The following is a 13422-nucleotide window of genomic DNA, read 5'->3' as shown; positions in this document are numbered from 1 at the left end:
CAAGCACCTCAATTTATAATAGAAAGGACAGGACATTTTGGAGCAAAAATTTGAAAATTCAAAATAAAACTCTCCAATGAGAAGGTGCCATGTGGAGTCATGCTTTCCATATTGAGTTCACACCTTCCATGATAAATCCTCTCCATTCCTAGGTTGCCATGTGGACGTCTATATGCTCCATGCCAAGGTAATTTTTGTCCTCCAATATACCCTAGACGTTTTAGGGTTACATTGGGCTCAAAGAAGCCCAATTGTTACCCCCAACTAGTCACTTTTAACTTTAACTAGACCTATTTTACTATTGGCCCAAATACAAGCCCAAAAGCCTATGCTACTTGGCCCAAATATTTGGTCCAATTATTTTATACTACTAGGCCTAATACATGGCCCATGAAATCCTAAAAAATATTATACAATTTATTTATGATAAAGATTGACCCACAAATAATGTTGACTAGTCAGCAGAAACTCAATCTTCTTATGTTCTTCTGACCAAAGCTCTAGTTTATGTTTTGATGAGTTGGAGGTCTTCTTGGATATGTTTGTACATTCCTTCACCCTAGAGTTGTCCTCTTGATTTGGAGGTTGTTCAAGAACATGAGTTTTCTTAATTTCTTTTTTCTATCAAATTTGTCTCTATTTGAATGACCCCGTGGGAAGAAGCACTCTTCCCCTGTGCCTCAGTATTGTCCCTAAGGAATACCCTTTGATTTTCGAGGATTTTTTTTTCACTATCTCTTTTCATTTTCATTTGCACTTGATCGTCTACTACTTGTGTAGGTGTTAGAGAAAAAGTACAAACTTTTTATGATTATGAGTAAAACTTGTTGATCAAGAGTGATCAAGTGCTTTGAAGAATCCAAATTCAAGGTGTTTGATGAAAGGCTGGTGTTGTTGTTGTGTGTGGGTGGGATCTGGGTAGATTAAAGTGTGATCCACTCTTTTGTTGAATCTAAAACTAATGTGAATTAAAACCTTTTTGAAATTATATGTTTTTCCAACTAAGTGAAAAACAACCTGTTGTTTTCTCGAATCAACCGATTGTTTTGTTCTTAGATGTTTTGAAAAAAGGTTGAAAGTTGTTTGACTTGGTTGACTAAACTGTCAAACCAAATCAATCGGTTGTTTCGTGGTTTCAACCGATTTTTTTTTGAAAATCCTAACAGAATTCAGGTTTGATTGGTGAATTTGTCTTAAATGATTTCTAACTGAATACGCTCCTTCATTAAATGTTTTGACCAATCTTTGGAAAATATAAATAGTTTGTTATATGTTTCTAAAGTGTAAGAAACAGTTTTGAGAAATTTAGTTTGACATATTTGATCTCAAGTTTTCAAGATTCACATGAAGCTTTGGATTTTCAAGAGAGAGTGGAATAGGATTGCAATTGTATTCTTTCATATTGTACTTTGATCAGGTGTAATCCTTTCTCAATCTTCTGTATTTCTGTTGTTGTTTTGCCAATGAGTGTTGTGTGTTCTTGAGGTGTTCAAGATCAATACTCTTGGTGTGATTTTCCAAAGGTAGTGTGTTTCTTGAGGGGCTCAAGGTCACTACTTTGGCGTGTGGTGTTTGTAATCTGGTATGATTGCTTAGTGGATTACCCAGTGGTTTCTGGGAATTGGATGTAGCTCTTGTTGTAAGAGTGAACTAGTATAAATTGCTTGTGTGCATTTCTCTTTCTTTGAACTTCTTTAAATTTTGTTTTTAAGCTGTTTAAGTTTTAACTGGTATAAACAACTCATTGATTCGAAGAAACAACTGATTGTTTTTCTGTGTTTTGCTTTAAAACAGTTTGTGTTCTTGGCTAACTTGATCCTCTTCTGGATTTCTTCACAAAATTTCATTAAACCTTCAAAAGTAATTAATAATCTCTTATTAACCATTCACCCCCCCTCTTATTTAAGGTCATATATTCTAACAAAAGTAATCTCGTTGCTAAGGCCATTGTGCGTAGTTTTCTTATCAAAATGTCAAGGCCTTCGCAATAAGATATGACAAACTTTCATGGATACTACATCATATAAAATATTTTCATTATAATTTCCCATAGAAAGATTGACTTTTACTTGTTTATTTACAGTTAAAACCCCTTTATCACAATAGCTTGATTGTTGATGCTTCTTTTAATCATGAATAATTTTCCTTCACATGGATATGCACCCTCACTCTTCTCTTTATCAAATGTTACACCATCACTAGTTTATTCCTCTTGGCTATTATATTCATCTTTGCCCCTTAAGAGCATAGTTCTTCTATTGGAACATTGAGATGCTACATGACCTCTACTAAGACATTTAAAGCATTGAATTTCCCTAGTGCGTGTGTGTGGGGTTTGAACATCTTTTCCTCTATCTAGGCTTTTGGAAGTTTCTAGTTTGGGTTTCTCTTTAGGATAACACTCCTCCCTTTTATACTTTCTTTTATACTCCTTCTTGGGATAAGAGTTTGAGTAAGAACTTTCTCTACGACTTGATCATTTTCTTAAATTTTGTTGTTCAACTTTGATACGAAGTTGGACCAAGTCATTAAGATCCCTATAGGGCAAATGTTCTACTTTATCCCTTATCTCAAGATTGAGACCACTTAAAAACCTAGATATGATTGTAGTTTCTTCCTCCCTAATTGACTCATCATATACAACTCCATTTTCTGCCTAAATTCTTCTAAACTCATATTCTTTTGTTGGAGTCTTTGGATCTTGTCCATTAACTCCCTATTGTATTAAGAAGGAATATGGCGACGTCTCAAGGTTCCCCTAAGGTCATTCCAATATATAATGAGAGGTTCCTTATGGAGGCGTCTATCTTTTTCTACCAATACATTGCCTTATTTTGAAAGCTTAAAGGGATACTTTTCTTTCCTCACTAACATGGTGACAAACAAACAATTGTTCTACTTTCATTTCCCAATCTAAGTAGATTTCATCATTTTTCTTCCCATAGAAATGAGGTAAGTCAACTATGGTTTCTATTCTCGGGCTTTATCTTCTAATTCTTCTAGGTGTAGGTTGATAGTAGTCATGAATCCTAAGACTCCCTTCTTCAGAGTGGGAATCACTAGACCTAGAACTAGAGGGTTAGGTCTTTTTTATTTTTACAATTTAGTCATCTATTTCTTTAATCATTCTTAACTCCTTTTCTAAAATTGCAAAATGATAATCTATTTCTTTCTTTTCTTTAATAATTTGATTCTCATGTTATAATTGTCTCAAGTGAAGTGACTGAAGATCCTGAGCCATTTTTTTTTAAAAGTGATTTTGTAGAACTCAAATCACTTTAACTAAGGTGAGTAGTATGTTTAGACATGATGAAAGCTTGTGTTAAGAACAATTCCCAAAGAGAAAAGATAAGCCCAATGCACTAGATAGTTTCCTAGGAAAGGGAGGTGAACCACTAAGGATCACTTAAGTACCATCCCAATAAACTTCACAAATTTCTATCTAAGCAAATTCTTAGAAACACAACAAGATGTAAACACAAATCAAACAAGAAATCAAAAGCAATAAAGAAATTAAACTTTTAAGACTAGAAATCTTAAACTAGACGTTTCCTAGGTGAAGCTTCTAGGCACCTTTAGAACTTGAAGACACGCTCACCAAACTATATATAATATTAATGCACTAAAATTAAGAGTTTAAAGCAAATACAACTGAAAGAAATACAATGACAAGTAATTTTGTTTTTACAACTTTTCTTCTAAAATTATGCTTTCCAAGTGTTTGTTTTTGGTAAATTTTGATGTCTCTTCCTTTGTCTTGTTCTCCTTAGGGTATTCAACCTTCAATGTTCAGTTGTTCTACCTTCTCTAGTGATTATTCTTCAGCCAAACATAGTTCCATGGCACCAAAGATTTTCCAAGACTCCAAGTAAAGGTCAAACAAGATTAAAAAGGCAACAAAAGTTTAATTTCAAAATTGGACTAATTCAAATGGAATTGATATTGACAAACAACAAGTGAGTAAGAATAAAATAACAAACGGAAAATAAGGTATTAAAATTTGGCACACAAAGATTGAACCTAGGATTGGAACTAGAGTAAATTAACAAAAACAAAATTACTAAAGTATAGAAGTCAAAATACTAAAGCAATTGTATGATGTAATTGGTTTCGGCTTCTGAAATTTTTATCACTTAAAATATGATCAATTAACTGAACAATGGCACTGGAATTTCATTAAAATACCACAACAATTTTTTTAATGAATCTGGCACTGGACAAAATTCATCTCCCTACCTTTCGTATTTCATTTTTCATTTTTTTTTATATTTTGAATTTTGATATAAATGTTTTTTCTTATGTTTGCTAACACATTAAGCTACTTAAATTCAGAATTTTAGAATAATTTGATAACAGATAAAATTATGACAAATAATTTTAGCCACCACTCAATTTCTAGAAATTTGCAGAATATGAAACTTAAAGGAATGCAATGAAAATTGGCACACAAACTCAAGACACAATAGAAATTCTAACTCGATGAACTTGTTATTGAACTACTTAACAAGTATAGAACTCAATTACAAAAAATAAAAGCAAATCAAAAGCACAACAAATTCTTTTTTCTTCAAATTTTTCATTAGACTCTTGCGGAAATCAACAAAACAAGCAACTAAAATTGAATGAAATTACTACTTAGAATTGATGACATATATGGATTAACATGACTTGACATGACTTGAAATAGATTCAGAAATTAAAATGACTCAAACACAAAGCATTTAACCACACAATTTAAAAGAGACTTAAGCAAAAATAACAAAAGCTACACGGTTTTACCCAAATTGAATTCCTAAATTGAAAATGTGGATGGTTCAAGAAGAGTGAATGGATTTGAACCAAACAAAGCATTTAAAGCACAAATCAATCGATGAATTAACTTTAAGACATGAAAGGAACATGATGAACAACAAATATATGAATAAAACAACACAAAATCAAAGAAAATTTGAAAAGAACTTAACTTGAATCTTGGCCTTGCTTATTATACCAAACGATAGCTTCAAACCTCCATGGATTGGCATGGTTCTTAGCTTGATGGAGTGATTGGTGGAAGCAATGGAGAATGGAGGTCAAGGAGAAGTTTTCGTAAGCTCTTGGCTCCAACGAGTGTCGTGAGGAGGGTGGAGAGTGATAGGTTAGGCCTAATCACTTGGAGAAAGTGAGAGAAAGATCAAACAAAGTGTCTACCCTAAAGAGAGGAGACAATGAGAGTTTGGTTAGAAAATTCAGCAACATAACTCAATTATATTTGATCTTAAAATTCATGAGCCAAGCACCTTCATTTATAGTAGAAGGGTCAACCAAGGTTGTAAGGAAAAAAGTGGGAATTTTTAAACTAAAACAATTCAAACTTGGTGCCTAAAGCAAGTCACAGGGTAAGTGTGATTGTGTGTGAATAATGTGACTTAATTAGGTCTAATGATCAACTTATGGTTTAATGTGGGTTGTAATTAAGCCCAATTATACCCTATGTAGATTTTAGAAACCTAACCCTAACCTTAATTTACTAAAGGCCAAAATACAAGCCAAAATTCTATACTACTTTTAAGCAAGAAGTTTAATTCCTACTCTAGGTTGTATCACTAGATTATGGTTCCTTTAAACATGTATAAAAGAATGTCTCTACTTGGAGTACCAGAGTCTCACTCCTTTTGGATTCTTCTAGCCATTGACCTAGTGGTTGGTCCTTTGTTGAGGGCTCTGTCATCACAAGTCACATCAATAATCTATTGGATGAAGAGCTAAAGATGTTTTTCTTCAACAAATCCTTGACACAAACATTATCAACTCTAGAAAGACTATATACTTTGTACGAATATGCCCTTTAGACAAACTCAAGTAAGTTGCAATGTTTGAGAAAATATAAGTACATCCAACTATTAGGATGTTATGTAAAGAAATAGAAGTTAATGTTTTATGGAGTGAATTTAATGCATCCTTCAGGAACAAGCTTAATTGATGAAAGAAAGACATTTAAGTGAGTTGAAGCCACTCAACAACTAGAAATGAATTTGCAACAACTGTATTCTTCAATGCTTATTTAAAGTCACTCGCAAGAAGAAGAACACAAGAGACCATGTTGCACAATGCTAAAATGTTGCTCCAATTTATGCACCCTTAAAAGCTTCTTAGAACAGATTGTTCATGTTCACTTAACAAACTAGAAGAGAAAGTATAAACCTTGTATACGCCAAAAGACGTTATCATTTTATAGTGAGCAACCCTCTGATCTATTAATCAATATTCTTATAATTTATTTATCTTAGTTAGGAGTAGTTGTTGCTCAAAGAAACTCATTTTAGTCAGGAGTGACTGCTGTTCAAAGAATATTCATCTTAGCTATGAGTGTCTGTGTTCCAAAAAATACTCGTTTTTAGCCAATAGGGCTCTGTTTCAAAGAATACTTGTTTTAACCTAGAGGGGTTGTGTTTCAAAGAATACTCATTTTTAGACATGAGTGGTTGTTTTGGAAACTCATTTTAGTCAAGAGTGGTTGTGTTCCAAAGAATACTTGTTTTACCCTAGAGTGATTGCATTCCAAACAATATTCCTTTTTAGCTAGGAATGGATGTAGATTTAACAATACTCATTTTAGTCCAGAGTAGTTGCTATCCAAACAATACTCAAAGGGTTAGCCAATAGTGGGTATTCTTGAACAAGGCACTTTGATGTCTCCAAATCCAAGAGGAATGTTTGAAAACCTTTGTTGCAAGTTTTCTATGGGTGTCTAGTAGTATTTGAATTGTTAATCCACTCTTTATGATGATCCAGGGTTAATTGAATATTAATCCTTTTGAAAAAAATGTTTTTTCTAAAGAGTGTGAAAATTCAACCTGTTGAAATGTCGATTCAACCGGTTGTTTTACACTTAGTGGATTTTGAAAATGATTTGAAAAGCTTGACTTTGCTGTCAAATTAATTCAACTGGTTGTTTCAAGAATTCAACTGGTTGCTTTTCTAGAAACCTTAACAGAATTTTGTTAAGTTGTACCAATTTGTTTTAAATGATTCAAACTGTTTTTGGTTCTTGAATTAAATGCTTTGACCATCTGATTGGAGTATAAAAAGGTTGTTTTTTGCTCCTGGTTATTAACTAAGAAAGAGAGATCAATCTAAATCAGTTTTCAAGATTTCAAAGAGCTTTTGGATCATCTCAAGTGTGGAATAGGATTGTCTTGTAATTCTGGATTGTGATCTTTGATATTACCTAGGTGTATTTTATTCCCTTCTTCCTTAGTCATTCTATATCTGTGTGATTTAATGTGGTGTAGTTTCAGAGGGTTGTTTTGGAAACTGTATGTTTTGCCAAAGAATGATGTGTGTTCTTGAGGGGTTCAAGATCATCACTCTTGGTGTGTGTTGTGCAAAAACAAATGGTTGATTTTCAGGAATCAAACTAAAAACAATTTTCTTTTTGGTTGAACAACTTTCTAATTGATTGATTCTTCATAGTCTTTCACTCTACCTTCAGTACTTGCGAAAATATTTTATAAACAATTCACTTCCCTCTTGTTTAAGGCCTTTAATTCTAACAATTGGCATCAGAGATGAGTTCTTGAAAGTCATTCAAGTTTTTTATCCTTAAAACCTTTTTTAATGGCTGAAAAACTATCCTTTGGGGAGGGTGCTTCAATAAACAGATCACCTCTGTTTTGTTGTTTGAATTATTAGTTTTGGAAGGTTGTAATGAAAATCTTTTTTGAATCAATTGATAGAGGGATCTGGGATGTTATTGCAAATGGCCCTTTTATTCCTAAAGTTGAAAAGGATGATGTTTTCATTGAGAAACCTTGGTCCCAATGGACTGAGAGTGAAAGTAAAAGAGCTCAATATAATTGTATTGCTAAAAATATCATTACTTACTACTATAAATTCTAATGAGTTTTTCAGGATGCTCATAATGTGCTTCAGCAAAGGAAACGTGGGACATCCTTGGGTTACCCATGAAGGTACCACTGATATGAAAAGAGCAAGGAAACATGCTTTGATTCAGGAATATGAAATGTTCAGAATGTTGAAAGGGGAAAACATCTCTGATGTGCAAAAGAGATTCACCCACATTGTGAACCACCTCATCATCCTTGGCAAGATCTTTGAAAGGGAGGAACTAAACATCAATATCCTCAAATGCTTGGACAGATCTTGGCAACCAAATGTCACTACAATTTCTTAATCCAAGGATTTGACAACCTTGACCACATCCTCCTTGTTTGGTGAGCTAAGGGAACATGAACTTGAGATGAACCGGCTGGGCTCATGACACTATAGAAGTAGACCAAATCACAAGTCGAAGCTATTAATGTGTCTCCACAAGTCAAACCACAACTATTTGAACTTAGCCCTACCATATCCTTCAAAATTTTAAAAAGAATTTTTAGATAAATGACAATTTCTAAATGATTAGCTCTTTGAAAACTTGACAATTTCTTAATGACTTCCACAACATCGGTTCTATCTGTGCTACAACTACTGTCTACCCAATCATTTGAGCAAAGCATTGAGAATACCAAAAACTAGCTCAGACATCAAACATGGGAAAACATAACAAACAACATTATTAAAGGCATAACTACAGTATATATGAGGTACCAGCAAAGCCATCAAACATGGGAAATCATGTTGATCACTCATCTGACATTTAGTAAAATGTTTAAATATAGATTAAGTGAAACAACTCTTTTATCTTACACAAGTTATGAATGGGATAAAGATATTAGTTATAGCATTAACAACAACCTTGAGTTAGAAGTAAGTAATCTAATACAAGAATTACAGTCATGGCCTATATCCATTCAAAGAGATGATTTGTCAAAAATAGCACGTAAGACTAATCCATACTACATCATAGCCACCTAGTCTGATAACAACTCTCCACAACCTGCAACCCATGGAAATGTAAGGAATCCACTACTAGAACAGTATAGTAACACATTCAAATGCTAAGGAGGTCAAACCAACTTAAACTAGCCTTTAGAAGGCTTATGAGAGAGGGGTTACACCCTTGTGTCACAGCTCCAACCTATCTTCCAGCTCATTCCTTTGAAACCAAAACCCACCATGGTGATGTCTTGAGAAACTTTGACCTAATAGATGATGATGTCGCAACAAATAACCCGGTACATGCATAGTCTTATATTTCAAATGAAATTTAAAGTAAAATCTCAACAATATGATTCAAATGAATCACTAAGATGAAAAAAAAAAATCTAATGTAAATTTGGTGATTCAGACACTAGTGGCCAAGACAGAAGTGACAAACAAAATTTCCCATGAAGGGCCATATGCCAGCTTGAACGTGGAAACGATGCAATACGATAGGTTTTTTGTGATATCATTGGGAACAGGTTCTCATAAACAGGAAACGAAATACATTGCTAAAGAAGTAGCATAATGGGGTACCTTGAGTTGGGTTTCCCCTTTAATTGATACCTTTGGTCAAGCCAGTTTTGACATGGCTAACTTTCACATCTCTTCAGTTTTTCCAGCACTCAATTCTGAACACAACTACCTTTGAATCCATGTTCTCATCATTCCACATAATTTTAACTCAATAATTCACTCAAAAATACTAGTAATGTTTCTTATATTTACAAATGAATTCTTGTATTCTAATTTTGTAGGACGATACATAAACTGGGAACTTATCTTTTGTGGACTTGGCCATGGAGGAGAATTTGAATGAATTGGCAATAGTTGGGGAATCACTGTTAAAGAAATCAGTTTCAAAGATTAACTTTAAAACTGGCCTTTATGAATTTGCTAATTCTTTCAAAACAAACGAAGAAGCCTTGAAGAGGTATACATATTAAAATTAATATATCATCATACTCATACTATGATGATTCCAAACTCATGGGAACAATGTTAATTAAGTATTAAATTTGAGCATGATTTTGAATGTGCCTGTGCTAAGTCTCATGCTTGAATATTTTGTTTCATTGGGTTTACGAAACGACTATCCAAACATAAGTGATTTCGTAAATCTCAAACGTCTGCAAATAATGGAAATCCTTAAAAGACAAAGGGATAAGAGAGAGTTGTATGAATATTATATATGTTTTTTTATTACAAGTGTTGTGTTAAATATAATGTATGATAAAGGTGCCCTATATTATATGTGACTTAAGGCTGTGAATTGTTTATCATATCATATATCCCTATTTAATGTAATCAAATCATATTTCTAACATAATCAAATCATATCTCTCACAATTTAAATCATAAATAAGAAAACTCTCAAGGGAATGATCATTGAGAGAAAAACCAGTAAACAAACTCCTTGAAAGGAAACAAAGTAAATATTGCAGGAGAATAATTGCATACAGTGGAATATAGAGAGAGCAAACGAGAAGTGGTGATCTAATTCTCTTTGAAAACATTACAAGGTATTTACCACATCTAGTTGAACCAAAGAATTTAATATATTTTCAATATCATTAAGGTCCAACTGCATTTGTACACGAATTAAGACATCATATAAGAAAAAAAGAACATGACCATTAGAATCTTTATAATATCATATTTCTAACCTTTTTTGGTTATGCCAAAAGTACATATACTTCAGTCTTTGCCACCAAACTTCTTACTCGCTGGATAATAATAGACCCTTAAAACTTGTCTTTTGTCTATAATAAACTCTTATGCACCACCTGCCATCTATGTTATTCACTTCCTATTTGAATTGTTACATAATCAATACAGAAAGAAACAATTATACATAAAAGAAATACATGTCGAGTCAAAAGAATCTTACTGAGGTTTCATTCCTGATTATGCTCTCTATAGTTGTTTTACCTGAAGATAGGAAACAAATAATCCTAATGGAATGTATAAAATGAACTCTTCTAAATTAAAATGAACACACATATATTGTATTTTGATAATATAAATAACCATAGGAATAATGCAAAGTCAGAATACAAGGCATAAAAGATTTACTAATATAGCATTTTACATAGTAAGTGTGTGAAAGAATTCATTGCAAAATAATCATAATGTTGAGAAGTGAATATATTTTACTAATATAGAACTGATATACAAAGCATATCCTAGTTGAATTAATCCTTTATTTACAAATATCTCCCAGTACAAAGGAGTCTAGCAAGGAAACAGATATGTCATACAATTAGTGACTAAAAGAGCAAAAATTTGCTAGAAAGAATTAGACAACTCATACAATAAATGTTGACTGCCAATCATGGCAATGAATGATATCTGGCTTTTTACCAGCTTGTGGAAAAAAAATCAATAGCAACACAACTAAAAAATGAAAATTGTTTGAAATCATCATGCTCGCCGTAAAATTCTCCTCTCCAAAAGAACTTATCAGGATGGTGGGGCTCAATGAAATAAATAGGAAGACCTGCACAGGCAAAGTGAAATTACTAAACCAGATAAAGACAATCAATAAAATGAAAATATCTAATAGAATACCTTCAACAATTTTATTTTTGTATAATTGACTATCAAACTATGATTCAATGAGCACATCCAAAGCTAGAATATAGGTATAATGTGACTTCGCAATATAGTGGCTCTCCATAAAACTTAGGAGGCTTAAATTCCAAGGACCACTCTCTGTACAAATTCTCAATCTCTTTCATAAATGTTTCTCGGTCCAAAGGTGTGCCATACTCATCATACTCAGTCATCTATGGATGAACGGTAAGATGAATACAATCTACAAAATAGAAATTATAAAAAAACTCTACCATCTTAATGGAAATAAGTACCTCAATATCATTTAGCACATTCTTCATTTCTCTAATGTTCTTTTCTTTAGGCTTAGGAGTGATCAGTTCATGGTGCGAACGGTCTTGGACTCTTCAAGCTCAAACTAATTCTCACTAATAATATTGGTCTCTGGCACATTACTAGGGTCAGAATCCCCATTTTTGTTATCATCACCCTGTTCGACCATTACTTGATCATGTAGTTGCTGAGCAGGGGAATTATTAGTAGGGGAAGACACCACATGTTGGACATGCAAAGCAGCATCAACAACATCCATATCATAAATGCCATAGGAATTACCTGTGGGTTTCTCACCATCCTCCATCTCACAACCTTATATTTGCACACAACAATCCTACATACACTCTGCGTAAACACTAAATATAAAATTAGAATTATCTCGTGACTCATTCAACACTTACAACAAAGGAATGTGAAATGGCCATGGAGAAAAGGGACGAAAAGTGGAAAAAGAATGAAGGAAAATTTAGAGAGCAAATAGAAAGAGACTGAATAAAAAACAAGAAGACTGAAAATCGGAATCTTGTACCTCTTTAAAATTCACTTTTGTCATGATTTACTTTGATCATTAGATTTTTGGCAAGTGAAGGATCAGTCGTTAACACAAGGTAAGTTACCAACTAGCACATGGCAAAGACAATAACACAATCAACATAGTCATACACAACAAATTTCATAAATTAAGAACAATAGATTTCACAAATTAAGAACCACAATAGATTTCACAAATTAGGAACAATCCAACAGTAGATTTCAAACCTTAACAAATGATGGCGGAAGAGGCGACGATGGTGCACAAAGGCAGAGTGTAACACATGAATGAACCTAGCGCGAGTGTGTAGTGACGAGAGGTTCTGTGAGTGTTTTGTGTTAGAATGTCTTTGTCTTTGTCTTTGGATCCTCTTCCAAGAGTCCTTCCTTTGTTGTTGTCTCCATAGGTGACATGACCCTCTTGCTTAAAGGAGATGCTCAGGAACTTTGATTTGTCCCCTGTCATGTGCTTGGAGCATCCACTATCCAAGTACCACAGTTGCTTGCTCTCCTCCAAGATTTCCTACAAAAAAGATTTTCAAGTACAAAGATTTGGTCCCCTTATGAATGTGGGTCCATTTGGTTTACACTCATCAATTAAAGCTTTATTACTCTTAGGAATCCACTTCATAAGACCTTTAGGAACAACATATTTTCTGATTTTACAGAACCTCACATAATGGCCTCTTTTCATGCAATAAAAGCATGTAACAATCGGTTGTTTCGATGGTCCAATCGATTGTTTTTCTGACATTTTTGAAAATAATTTTGAAAATCTATCTTGTTTGTTTTGTGGCTTAAAACCCAATCAAACTTTTCCAAAAACACAGTTTTGAGATGCTAGAATACTCTCAAAGTTGGATTGGCCTTTAGAAAGCTTATCCACAGTTTTAACAAGATAGTGGACCTTCTTTTCAAGATTTTCGCAATTTTCACAAACTAGAGTATCACACTTGCAAGATGAGTTTTTGTAAATCATTTCAAGATTTTCAAAATCTGTTTTTGAATTTTCTAATTCCTCTTCCAGTGTCTTTACTCTGTTTTAAAGCCAGCTGTTCTTTTCTTTTAACCGATTGTTCAAGAGAGCCAATCGGTTGGCTTCTTCATGTGTTTCTTGAAAGGCTTGAAGCAATT

The 13422-nt window shown here is 33.3% G+C and overlaps 1 pseudogene; it reads left to right on the top strand.

Annotated features, from left to right (window-relative positions):
- The first annotated feature begins 8939 nt into the window (after positions 1–8939).
- LOC137839372 (patatin-like protein 2) lies at positions 8940–10018 on the top strand (annotated as a pseudogene).
- The last annotated feature ends 3404 nt before the right edge of the window (positions 10019–13422 follow it).

Source organism: Phaseolus vulgaris, chromosome 11 (genome assembly GCF_000499845.2).
Source record: "Phaseolus vulgaris cultivar G19833 chromosome 11, P. vulgaris v2.0, whole genome shotgun sequence".
NCBI classification, from domain to species: Eukaryota; Viridiplantae; Streptophyta; class Magnoliopsida; order Fabales; family Fabaceae; genus Phaseolus; species Phaseolus vulgaris.
This window is presented reverse-complemented; position numbering and strand designations above follow the sequence as displayed.